Source organism: Acanthochromis polyacanthus, chromosome 17 (assembly GCF_021347895.1).
Source record: "Acanthochromis polyacanthus isolate Apoly-LR-REF ecotype Palm Island chromosome 17, KAUST_Apoly_ChrSc, whole genome shotgun sequence".
Taxonomy (NCBI): Eukaryota; Metazoa; Chordata; class Actinopteri; family Pomacentridae; genus Acanthochromis; species Acanthochromis polyacanthus.
Genome location: NC_067129.1, coordinates 23,745,499 through 23,758,089, shown reverse-complemented (window position 1 = coordinate 23,758,089; position 12,591 = coordinate 23,745,499). Strand labels below are relative to the sequence as shown.

At 39.5% G+C, this 12,591-nt stretch overlaps 1 protein-coding gene across 39 annotated transcripts in view; it reads left to right on the top strand.

Moving 5' to 3' along the window:
• The window catches only part of dlg2 (discs, large homolog 2 (Drosophila)), a 203,132-nt gene that overhangs the window by 120,791 nt on the left and 69,750 nt on the right, over positions 1 to 12,591 (top strand). The window lies entirely within an intron of this gene.

The window sequence follows — 12,591 nt, the reverse complement described above, 5'->3', positions numbered from 1 at the left end:
TCTGTGGATGCTCAGTTTTTCCCCCACAATGATGCTGTTTACGCTGCACCTTTAAAGAGTGAGATGCCTATTTGTAGCCTGGTCTAATAAATACTGGATACGACTCCACAGGAACAGAAAATGAGTACACTTTATCAGACCTTCGCTCATTATGAACAAATTTGCTGTCAATGTTTAGTTGCAATAAACGTCATATGCTGCCAATCCATTCTGTAGTGTTTAATGGACTGGCTGCACCAAGTTGTCATTCTGCTATCGGGGGTAAAAACGCTCCTGGCTTGTTTGTATTTCTTTAAAACCAATCACAGTCAGTGTGGGCGGGGCTAAGTGATTTACGCAAAGTTGTGACGGTTGGAATTGTTCAGGTGGAACATTTACATGCAGGGAGATGAGCACAGTGATTCAATGCATAACTGACCAAAAGAAAAAGTAGCGTGGAAGCCTAACTGCACATCCAAATGCTTGGTAAAACCTGAAATTTATCTTTACCAACTGAGAGGTTGCACAGAGTAAAGTCATTTCTGATTTTTAGCCAGATTTTATTGCCAAAGTCAACTGGATTGCATTTGGACCCCTTTATAAACGGACCTCCACAGCTCGCATCTATTGGCATTTCAGGTATTAACAGGACGTAAGTGTTCTGATCTCACCAGGAAGACGCGAGAGAAGTAAATTTAGTGAAAAGGTTTAACCAGGTTAAGAATGTTTCAGTGTACAGTTGATCACATCAAAGTTAGCTGCTTTCTGGAATAGCTAATCCTTTACTTGTCCTACGTTCTGCACATATACCACGCCCTCCTGCCAAAAAACTGCTGATGATTTGTTTCACTGAATACTTTCTATGCACAAGCACAGTTTTAACTCATTTCTGCATGAGCTGTCCAACTACTAAGTGCCTTCATCTACAGTTGGTAGCTGGAGGTTTGGCTGCACAACAACAGTCTTTAATTATCATAAAGAGCATTTTATATCCTTTCTCAGAAACCTCGATGCTCCTCATCAGCAGTTGTTGAGTGTGAGTGGAGAAAGCCAAAGCCCCTTGTCAGTTTTTCAGTGAAATCACAAGTAGTTCTGTCCACAAGCCTGCTTTTTGACCTTTACACCATCTGGAGGCACTGAATTTCTTTCTTTTTTTCTTTCATCCTTCTGCTTTTCTGTCAGCACACGTGTGACGCTTACAACTACCGCTGTGGACTGCCTCACCCGTAATTGCAGCGCCAATTCTACTGATTATACACTAGCTATGTATGTAATTTGTGGCCCCCTGCAGTGTAACTGCCAAGGCCCGGTTCATATGAACAAAAGCAGCGTGCTTTGTAGCCTCAGCAACAAGTGTGTGTATGTCTGTGTGTGTGAGACTCATATCAAGTATCTCAGATTATTAGAATACTATAAATTATAAGAAACTACTAGAATCATTTCAAATTTGCGTAAATTATTATCTCTCTGTCTGGTTTCACTACAACCACAATCATGTGGAAGACTCCTGACTGTAGCCCAGAAGATGATCATCGACACGAGGAGAGTGGACCACAGAAGGTTATTATTGCTAAAAGTGCTGGCTGTTGGTGCTGTATCAAATCATGTAGAAGTGAGGTAGGAAAGAGTGTACAAGCAACAGGGATGACTGCAGTCCTGAAAGCGTTATCAAGACGAGAGCTTCAGAGGGGCTGAGGCTGATGTCAGTCTATCTACAGTCGCCAAGCACAGATACCTTTAAAAAAAGGAGCTACAACTGTTGCGCTCTTGATATCTAGCTGCTCCTGAACCACAGACAACATCAGAAGCATCTCAACTGGACTGAGGAGAAAAACAACTGGACTGTAGCTCAGTGGTTCAAAGTTGTCTTTTCAGATAAAAGTAAGTTTGCATGTATTTGAAAATCAATGTCCTACAGTCCTACAGAGTGGAGAGGCTCAGAATCCAATATCATTAAAGTCTTGCTGGCGTTAAATCACTTTGTTCCATCACGTCCAAAGTCAACTCAGCCATCTAACAATATTCAGAGCACTTCATGTTTCCATCTGCTGACAAGCTTTATTGGAATGCCAATTTCAATTTTTATTTTTCCAGCAGGACTTAGCACTGGCCCACAGTGCCAGAACTGCTACCAGAGGGTTTTCTGACCTTGGTATTACTGTGCTTGATTAGCCAGCCAACTTACCTGATCTGAACACCATTGAACCTAGTACAGGATATTGTTAAGAGGAAGACAAGAAACTGCCGACCCCTCAAACGCTATCCTTACCGTCAGACATTGTGGTAGAAATATTATACTCTGAAGCTGTTCTACTGCCAGTGGAACTAGTGCCTTAGACAAAGTAAACAGAATAATGAAGAAGGATAACCTCGATATTCTTCAGGAAAACATAATATTTTCAGCCAGGAGGTTGGCTCTGGAATGCAGTTTGGTGGTCCAACAAAATAATGATCCCAAATGCACATCAAAAGTGTTAAAGAAGTGACTAAATCAAGCTAGAATTACGTAAGATTTTAAAGTGGCCTTCTCAAAGTCCTGTACAGTAATGTGTAAAGCCTTCCCGTTATCATTGGCAGTCTCCAGGACCAGAACTTTGCGTCGTGTATATTTTCTGAATTGACCACACTGCTTTTCAAGTTTTTAAGTATTTACGGATTCAGTCTGGCCTTTTTAAATGTTCAAGTTATGCAAACGGTTTGTTGCCTTTACAGTCCTATTTCAACTGTTGCACGCATTTGAGTGTTCCTTCATTTGAAAAGGACAGAAATGTTAATCCAATATGTCGGAAAAGGACTCTTGGTAAACAACAAACAGTGATATTCGGATGATTACGAAAAAAGCGCCAAAAAAGCAGGTTGGTGCTAATTTTTAGCATCAGCGTAAATTAAAGGTGTTTTTTTTTTTTTTTTCTTTTTGCCATGTTTCTTTTCCTATCCCAGGAGATTTTTTCCACACTAATTTCCAATAACCTGTAGCAGAACAAGTCTGTACAGTGTTGCTTTGAAGTCATACTGCATAAGAGCTCTTTTCATTTATTGGACCTACACTATCCTCGCCACATCTGAATTAGCCCATTTGCGAGGTGTCCACAGAAAAAGCCTGTTTAATTTCCTGTATCTATGAATGATTTAGATATCCCCATTTCCACAGCAGACTATTATTTTTGTAAAGCATCTTCAGCAAAAGCAGCTCCCACATTTTGACTTAAAAAGATTGAGGAAAAGATTTAAAGAGTGGGTTTTCAATACTGAATAGTAACTAGAATGTGTTTCACTTTGTTACTGAGTATTACTGTATATATTAACAGTTTGCAGTCCTGCAGAGAGGCTCATGTGAAAGCAGTTTCATAGCAGTTTCATGCACATTTATTATGTCATTATAGTATTTTTGCACCAAAAAGGGCAAGAGAGTGAGAGAGAGAACTGACAGATGATACCTGAAACTGTACCAGAAATAGTAGGTTATACTGTGGTCAGTGAGATGAGCAAAGTTGAGGTCGTGAGGTAGGAAATGAGTCATGAAGCAAAGAATAGGTTTTGTCCCACATGATCAGTTTCACTCAGTAAGGTGCTGATGGGTCATCCTAGAACTGGAGGACATTTGGGCTGACTTTTTTTTTTTTTAAACTAACCTTCTCTTTTACAATTTCCTGCTAGATATTCATCAATAACAGGTCATAAACTATCAAAGGTTTGACAGGCTCAGCTTACACATCAGCGGTACCATTTTTATTTTTTATTCCATGTTTCAATTGTTGTTTGCTAACCCTACTCTAATCACAGTAACAGGGATGCTAGTCAATGCTAACGTTAGCTTTTTCTCAGGACTACAAGCTAGATATTTAGCTAGCTGTTACTGCCGACCAAGAGAACAAACTGACTGATAGAAAAAGTTTTAAAAAAAAGTCAGAAGAGTTTGTCTTATCCTGATAATATGCGTAACAGGGTTGCATGAGGTAGAGTGAGACATTCAGTCAAGGCTGACAATGTTATGAAAATATGAAAAATAGAAGAGAAGACACAGCTTTGCTCGACCCATTCTTTTGGAAAAGTGTTTGATGATGTTAATTCTACCATATCACGTCATTTACTGTTTTCTTCTTCCACCAGCTAAAAAGATTAATGCTAACAGGGTTGTGAGATGCACATTCCATGCATAGTAAATTATTATTTAAAATATTGTGATGATTGAATTTTTTTCCTACAATTACAAGAGACATCGATGGAAAAATAATACAAAAAATAATTAAATTTAAATTTCATTTTAACGGTTTTATTTGAGATTCAATTAGGTCATCAGGGGAGTGGGACAAGAGAAAAATCTCATAGGAGGAAGTCAAGACTTATTTGGTATTTTAAAAATATTTTCAAGCATTATTTTTTCCTAGCTTTTTTCAGATTTGGTCACAGGGCAAGTAAATGTACACAACTGCATGTTTTAGTGATTTGTACATGGATTATTTGAAATTTGATGGATGGGACGTAAAATATCCTTCAGTTCTGGGATGACCCTAATGCGTTTAATAAACTGACTAGCAACCATCATGTACACTAGTAGTAATGGTGTTTTTTTCTCTCATGCTGCCTCTCTTTTACCTTGTTTCCTGTCTGATTCAATATTATTACTTGTCTAATAAAGCAAAAGTCTCACAAAATCCAAAACTCTTTATAGTGAAGCAAACAAATCACTTGCTCTGGTAATATCTCTGTTCCAGATTACCTGGCTCTCTTTTTCAAACGGTAGCTTGCTCTCCAAACACCACAAATGAATCTGTCTCTACAGCTGTCCATGGCAAACTCAGCTTTATTTCAAAGGACGTAGCCAGGATCACAGCAACCCCCGCAGCTGCTGAATGGCTGTCTGCTTTCAGAGATAACATAATTACAAATTGAACCCACATAAATGCGCCAAGGAAGCAGTACATAATTATGATGGAAGGGTTTGGTAGAGTGCTGCAGCTGAAAGATGTCACTCTTGCAACATTTACCAAAATAATAATTTGATTGGTTTATTATGTGTTTTGTTTGTTTTTTTGTTTTTGCAGAAGGAAGTGCTGAAAAGTTCAAACAGCAAAACTGCATCATTAGCTAGTTAAGTAGAAAGGAGAGTAAAGAGCTGTTGTATGTGAAATGGAAGCAAGTCCCAAATCATGGGCCAGAGTCTTAGGCTTGACCGTGTTGAAATGTTTAAAAAACTTCTTTAAAGGTTGACAAAAAATGAGAAGTAGGCATTCGAGCGCAGCAGGATTTATTGTTAACAGAAAATCCAGGAGTAGTTCTTCGTAGTGATAACACTACAAGAAAAACCAGAGATACTGAGCTGTGCATTGTCTTTTATGCTGTGAGAGTTGGTGGAGTTTTGACGCTATGATACTTTTCTATATCTGTTGATCCGATCTTGACATCAGCTTGTCATATTTCACCATTAGATCACACCCTACAGAGGACATCAGGTTATCATTAGGTCATGTTTTACAGAGAACACGCCCAGACATGTTCAGACTTTGCCTCAGCCCCCCTTGCATATTTCCCCCTATTATTTTAAGACGGGTTCCATTCATATTATACCTTTATGTATTGTTATTATGTTTATGATAGACATCTTTTACAAGTTATATTGCCTTCAGTTTACACTATTATGCTTTAAGTACTCCATTATAATTTTCTACGATGCATGCAATCACCAAAATACATGTTTTACTTTATAATCTTACAGCTGCATTTGCAATATCATCAGAACATCAGTGATTACTATGACCTTCATTATTATGTAGTTCATACATTTTTTATCTTTATACTTCAGTCTAATAGCATTTGTCACAATTAAATCATCTTTTATTTTTTCGTATATCGCACCCAAAAAATATTACACGACATACATGCAAACACTCACACAATATGCTTATTATTCTGCCGAGTATTAATTTAAATAAACTGCAGAGATTGCTAACACAGGGATATAAATTGAAAATACTTGTAGCTTGACTTCAACTGCTGTGGCTGTGAGCAAGATGTGAAGCTGCGGGTCACGTCTGAGGAGCCTTCACTGTCCAAAGCATTCTTTTTGTGGGTGAAGGACAGCTAAGTACTTATACTACCATTCAAAAAATTTGGGGTCACCCAGGCAATTTCATGTTTTCCATGAAAACTCACGCTTTTATTCATGTGCTAACATAATTGCACAAGTGAACACCATTAGCATTATGTAGCATTAGAACACAGGAGTGATGGTTGCTGGAAATGTTCCTCTGTACACCTATGGAAATGTTTCATTAAAAATCAGCCATTTCCAGCTAGAATAGTCATTTACCACATTAAGAATGACTAGACTGTATTTCTGATTCATTTAATGTTATCTAAAGTGAAAAAACTCAAAAATAAGGACATTTCTAAGTGACAACAAACTTTTGAACAGTGCTGTATATATTTATGAACCATGCTTCCAAATAAAACAATGGAATAATATAAATACATACATAATACATTTTAAAGAATACCACTATTCTCTACTACTCTAAAAGTGTAGTGTACTTATGGGCAAGTACTGTAACCTATTTAGTAGGCAGATTACTCTGTGTAAATAATACACTGATTTGCAAAAAATATATATTTAATTTTAATAATTGCATTTTTATTTATTTTTAACTGGACTATATGCTGATTGTTGGCAAATGCTGCCCATTGCCTTGTTTTTGATCTATTTCGGATAAATATCGGATTTAGGGCTTATGCAATTGATTTTTGACATTTTAGAGAGTAAAAGTGTCTGTTGTGTTTATTATACGTCACTCTTTTTTTCCTGCATCTTTTTTCTGCTCTTTCACTGCTCTCGTCCACTTTACTTCCACGTCCGCCTCCTTCTCTCTCTCGTTCTCTCTCTCTCTTTCTCTTTCATTTCCCCATGGTTACTATCCTCATGATGTCTCAGAGGCAGAGCAGCCGTTGCAGTGTAGCAACCAGCTCCTTCTAGTAATGGATGCACACTCCAGTAGCATGGTAGTGAAGTGGGTTTTTAAGAAGGCTTCTGGCTAGCAAATGGAGAACCGGGTGACTTGGAAGCATAGCAATGTGTCATGTTTTTTTGTTTGATTCTTTCTGTGAATTTTTTTAAGCCTGTGTAGCAACCAATAGAGCTCCGGACGTCACGTGACTCCGTTTGTTTACGCCACCATGTTGGCAGGAAACTCCGCTTCAAAATGAATGGCGCTGGTAGAAAATTTACGCCGTCTGAGTTTACTTTTCATTTTAAATCAGACGATATTATAAAATATACAAACAAACTGGACAAACTAAACATATCCGATCCAAATCATGCCCCCGGTATCTTATTTAAGAATCTTGAGGCGGTCGGAGCGGACCTTTTACCGGACCTGAAATTCTTCTTCAGTTGACTTAACATGAAACATATCAGCATCATATTGCTAGAAATTACGCGATCAGATATAAAGCTTAGGAAACGGATTCTGTACCTGATACAAAGTGGTCGCTACATAAGCGGAATCCGTTGCCTGCGGGTTCCCACCGCTCCGTTTTCTTCTGCTCGCTTCTTGCGCGTTTTATGGCAGTGATCCACCTCTGTCGTCTTTCAGGATCTTTGGGAATCCGATTAAAATGCTCTCCCCTTTGCTCGTCCTCGGCTGTTCTGGCATCCCGGGGCGCAACAACTGTCCACCATATCTCTGATGTCGACGCTGAAGAACGTTTAGGAGTTGGCTGGCAGTAGTTTAAACAGCGCGCCTTCCTGCCAATATGGCGTTGTTTTGATTTCGACTGTTGCATGCCGGGATTGTGTGACGTCATCTCCCGGAGCTCTATAATGCAATGATGGCCATTAATGTAATACCTGCCAGTAAGGTAATAATTTTGGCCATTTCAAATGTAATAAAGCCAATAACATAATAACTTCACACATTTTTTGGGCCAATGAAGTAACAACATTTTGCCAGTAATGTTAAAACTTATTACATTATTGGCTAGTTGTTACGTCAATGTCCTAGAAGTAAGAAAATCTTTTGAAAATGTAATAACTGCAGCCTTCTGCATTTCTTCTCTTATACACTACCATTCAAAAGTTTGGAGTCACTTAGAAATGTCCTTTTTTTTAAAAAAGAAAAGCAGCTTTTTTTCAATGAAGATAACATTAAATTAATCAGAAATACAGTCTAGACATTGTTAATGTGGTAAATGACTATTCTAGCTGGAAACGGGTTTTCTCCAGGTACTCTGGCTTCCTCCCACAGTCCAAAAACATTCTGTTTGATTATTTTGAATTTCCCATAGGTGTGAATGCAAGTGTGATTGTTTGTATGTGTAGCCCTTTGACAGACTGGCGACCTGTCCTGGTTGTCCAGCTCCCCCGCAATCCTAATGGGGATAAAGTGGTGTATAGATAATGGATGGATGGATAGCTGGAAATGGCTGATTTTTAATGGAATATCTACATAGGGGTACAGAGGTCCAAACATGAAGTTGCCTTGGTGACCCCAAACTTCTGAAGCCTGGAATTAGACAGAAGACGACTGTTCCATTAGTATTACGAAGCTCTACGAGGCTGCAGGGCGCAACTGTGGTCTCAGTTTGCATATAAAGCAGTTTTTTGGCGAGAACAGCCGATGGGTGAAAGCCTGGATTCTTCTCAGTAATGTAACTTTCAGGCAATACAAACTAAGGACATTCACTGGAATAATTAATATCAATTTTGTGTTGATCTTTTGCCCTTAGTTCATTATGTACAGAATACTCTTCAGTTTTTTTGGCTTTAAATGCCATTATAGTGCCAGTCCAGTTATTTAAAGACAGTTTTAAGTGATGACCGAATTGTTTTTCCTTGAGAAATGTTTGGAAAAAGTTTGACGAAATGCTTTCCGAGAAAAAAAAATGCGGTGAACTAATTTGGCAATGCAACGTCCAACAGAGACGCTGACATGGAGTTGTGAATTTATATATCTAAGCAAATAAACAATATTCTAAACAAAGATTTTGTACAACAAATAATTCTCACATTGCTTCTTACAACCATAATTAAGCAGAGTGAGAGCCACATGGGACATATCCTTCATGAATGAATATGAAGACTATGCCATCCACTATGCCTATTTTTGATGTAAAGCTGGGAAAAAAAAGTCTTATTTCCAAGAAATGCAGTCCTGTTTATGTATTATTATGCCATCGGCTGCAGTTATTACATTTTCAAAGGATTTTTTAAAAAGATTTTTTAATGCTGAGCCATTCACTTAATAACCAACCAAAAACGTCATAACTTATTGCATTATTGTCAAGTTCTTTAAAATAGACAAATCTGTGACATTCCTGGCAGGTATTATGTCATTGGCTGCTATTCCACTGCTGGTTGCTACAGCCTGTCAGCATGTCTGCTGTGAGCCGAGCTCACTTCCAACATTCTACTCTCCCTCTGTGTTGGTTTATGTGTACCTGTAAGTTGTTATCAGTGTCACACCATGCAAATCTAATCCCACATTCATCCAGCACTGAAGCAGAGAGCTTCGCTGCTTCAGGGCAGCCTGGGTTTCAGGTCCTAGTTGTTCCAACATCCACACATTCCTCTGCAGCTGATACACCACACAACAATGAGAAAATGAGGAGGAGACAAGTGGGCAGTGAGTGGGAGGGAGATGGTTGTGGGCTGTGAGAGAGAGGTCATTGATAAACGAGCAAATGAAAGAAATGGAAAACATGAGGAAGTCTCTCTGTATTTGTCTCTCTGTTTGGTCAAATCACACAAGAGAAAAACAAAAGGTTTATGGTGCTCTGAGAATTTTCAATTAGCCTCAAGCACCAGATTTTGTTTGCTTCTCTCTGCAGCAAATATATTATTGTTTCCATTAATGTTTAGCTCATTATGGTGTTTTTGTGTTGAAGTGTGGCATGATCCACTGTTGCTCCACCTCTTTTCCTGACACGCACCATTGATCTGCCTCTAATCTAGTTTTGGCTGCCTGACAGAGCTCACTTCCCCGAGGCATTAATTATACCTCCACGTGATTTATATCAGTGGGCTCCAGCACCCAGCACTCCTTTCTGCCTGGTCCAATCGGATCCACATCTGTGACCCCAGCCACTGCAGCTCTCATCCAGTCAGATATATTGAGTATCTGTCGCCAGCGTTTCCCCTGGCTTTCACCCCCCTCTGAGCAAAATCACCAATCTGTCCTCAATAGTCCCACTGCATCCATTGTCCTCCTCTGTGAAGAATGTGCTGTGCTGCACCAAAACACAGCTGTAAAGAGGACATATGTCTGTTGCAGAGCCTCTAAGTCATCTAAACTTCAGCTCATGGATAAGAAGTTGATTTTTTCAATAGCATAATCTGGTTCCTATGGGTACAACTGATCCGTGGATTATTTTACTTCTTGCAGATGCAGTTGGAAATTGCTGAACTTATTCATTTTGTTGGGATACCGCTCCTGAAGTGGGATGCCTGGTTGTTTATAGAAGCTGTCTGACTTGCTCGGTGACCTCTTTTAGTTAGGGTACATTTGAATATCCAATATCAAGTTCAAGATGAGCTTTATGGGAAAGCGACGGTGGGGCAGCCTAATAAGCAACTCGTCCCTGGGGTACAGCCCCACTGGAGGAAGCGTCCCAAACCTCCTGTCCGCTTCAGGCAGTGACAGCTGGGGGACCCTCAAGAAGAGACTGTCCATGGACATGCTGCGGGGCTGGGCACCACAACTAGGGAGCTTAAGTATGGGGCTTAATCTCAATTTGAAACCAGTGAGTTGGCCCTCACTAGTTGCTCTCTGCAAGCGGAAACAGAACATGACGGAGAAACTGCAGACGGCACGCTGTGGCACTGAGGATGAATCACAGGTTAGAAAACTTGCATGTACCACAAGCTTTAAGACTGATTAACATGAATGTTACTGAGGTCTAGATGATATGTTTTTAAATGTTTTAGATAATTAATATTGCTTTTTAGTCTTGTTAGCGTGCTGTATGTCTAAGTTACAAGCACCCAGGTTTTGCTTCTTGAATTTCTATGTAATTGTGTTTAAAGTTGACCGCGATTAAGATTCTTAATCAAGGGCAATCTGGCCAAGAAACTAGCATCAATGAAAGCAACAGTGCAGTATCACCACACTGACTGGCAGCGTTGTCAATCAGCAAGCTTGTAGGACAAAGCTATTTCAATCTTGACTCAACAAAGTGAACTCCTTAATGACTCTTCATTGTAAACCTAAACCAGAAAGACCAACTCCATATGCAACAGTGACAAAATCATTCACGGCTCTTCTGATTTTACAACCTGTTCCATTTTTTATAAGATGCGTAATTAGAAATACTATCCATCTGACAGGTCCCTCAAATTTATGGAATTCAATAAGTAGAAGACAGTTTCTATTAGGCGCAAATGGAACAGCTCACTGAGATCTGTCACATTACCACACATTTTTTAAGGCTTTTCTGGATTTATTTCCTTTGGTCTCTGGATTGTATCATTAAAAGCACGCTAAAATGCGTGTAATTTAGTGTGTTTTACATCTTCCACTTTATGCTGGTAGGCTTAAAGTTCCACTCTGGTCATTGATTGAGCCCCTATAAAGTCATTTGTGTTCATCAAAATGGCACATTTCTAAGTTTGTTTCAATCCTCTCATCCCTTAAAATCAGATGTAGCACCTTTTTCTCCTTTAGCATACATGGAGCGGCGAATATGGAATTTCCCTGTCCCCACTAACACCAGCCATTTTTGACCCTGTATAGACACTTTAAAGCTACTCCACACAATGGCAAATTGTAATACTAGAGTAATTTAGCCCTAAATGTTCATAGAGAGCATATAAAACACAATATGGACATGTTAACAATTTAAAAATTTGACTTTTATTGGAGGGGCTCTTGAAGAAAGGAGGAGAATGAAATAGATGATACCACACCATTAGCTATACCATCTTATCCTAACGTTGAGTGGTGGGGCTGAAGCCTATAAGCCTATGGTGTTGGTTTTGCTCCCAGATTTCAATCCGGGCCAGCACGGCAGCTGTTTGCAGAAAAATATTCAAGATTTTGCAAGTCAGAGCATTAAGAAAACTGAAGGTCCACAGTGTTTCCTCTAGGATTGGTGCCTTGGGGGGGGGGGGGGGGGGGGTTGTTTTCGCGTCGGTCGTTGTCGCCGTCGTACAAAAACTCGAAATAAGGAATTTGAGTCATAATATGTTTTAATTACCTACCTACATTTATGTAATGTATGTATTTTTATTAATTACTTGCTTATGCCTAGAGCTAACAACACGATATCAGGCCGATTTTGGCTAGGTTTTTTGTCGGCGCTTGTCTGCTCTTGTCTCACCCGACACTAAACTAAAATTGGCCTGATATCGCATCGTGTGCTCTAAGCATTAATTACTTACCAATATCAGTTTTGTACAGCCAGGGGGAATATTTCCCCTCTGACAACCAAGCTGGGTCAAAGTCAGGCGTAAACTAACCGTGACGTCACCCGTTGGTTTCAACGCCGAGAAAATGAAGCCCGGATTTTGCTACTTCCTGGTCGCCGTTTTGGATTTTTTGGAGACAGTGACGTAAAAAGCGTCATCAAACAGACTGGACCGGAGAGCAACTTGGGGCAGGATTGGCTGAGGACTCTCTTATC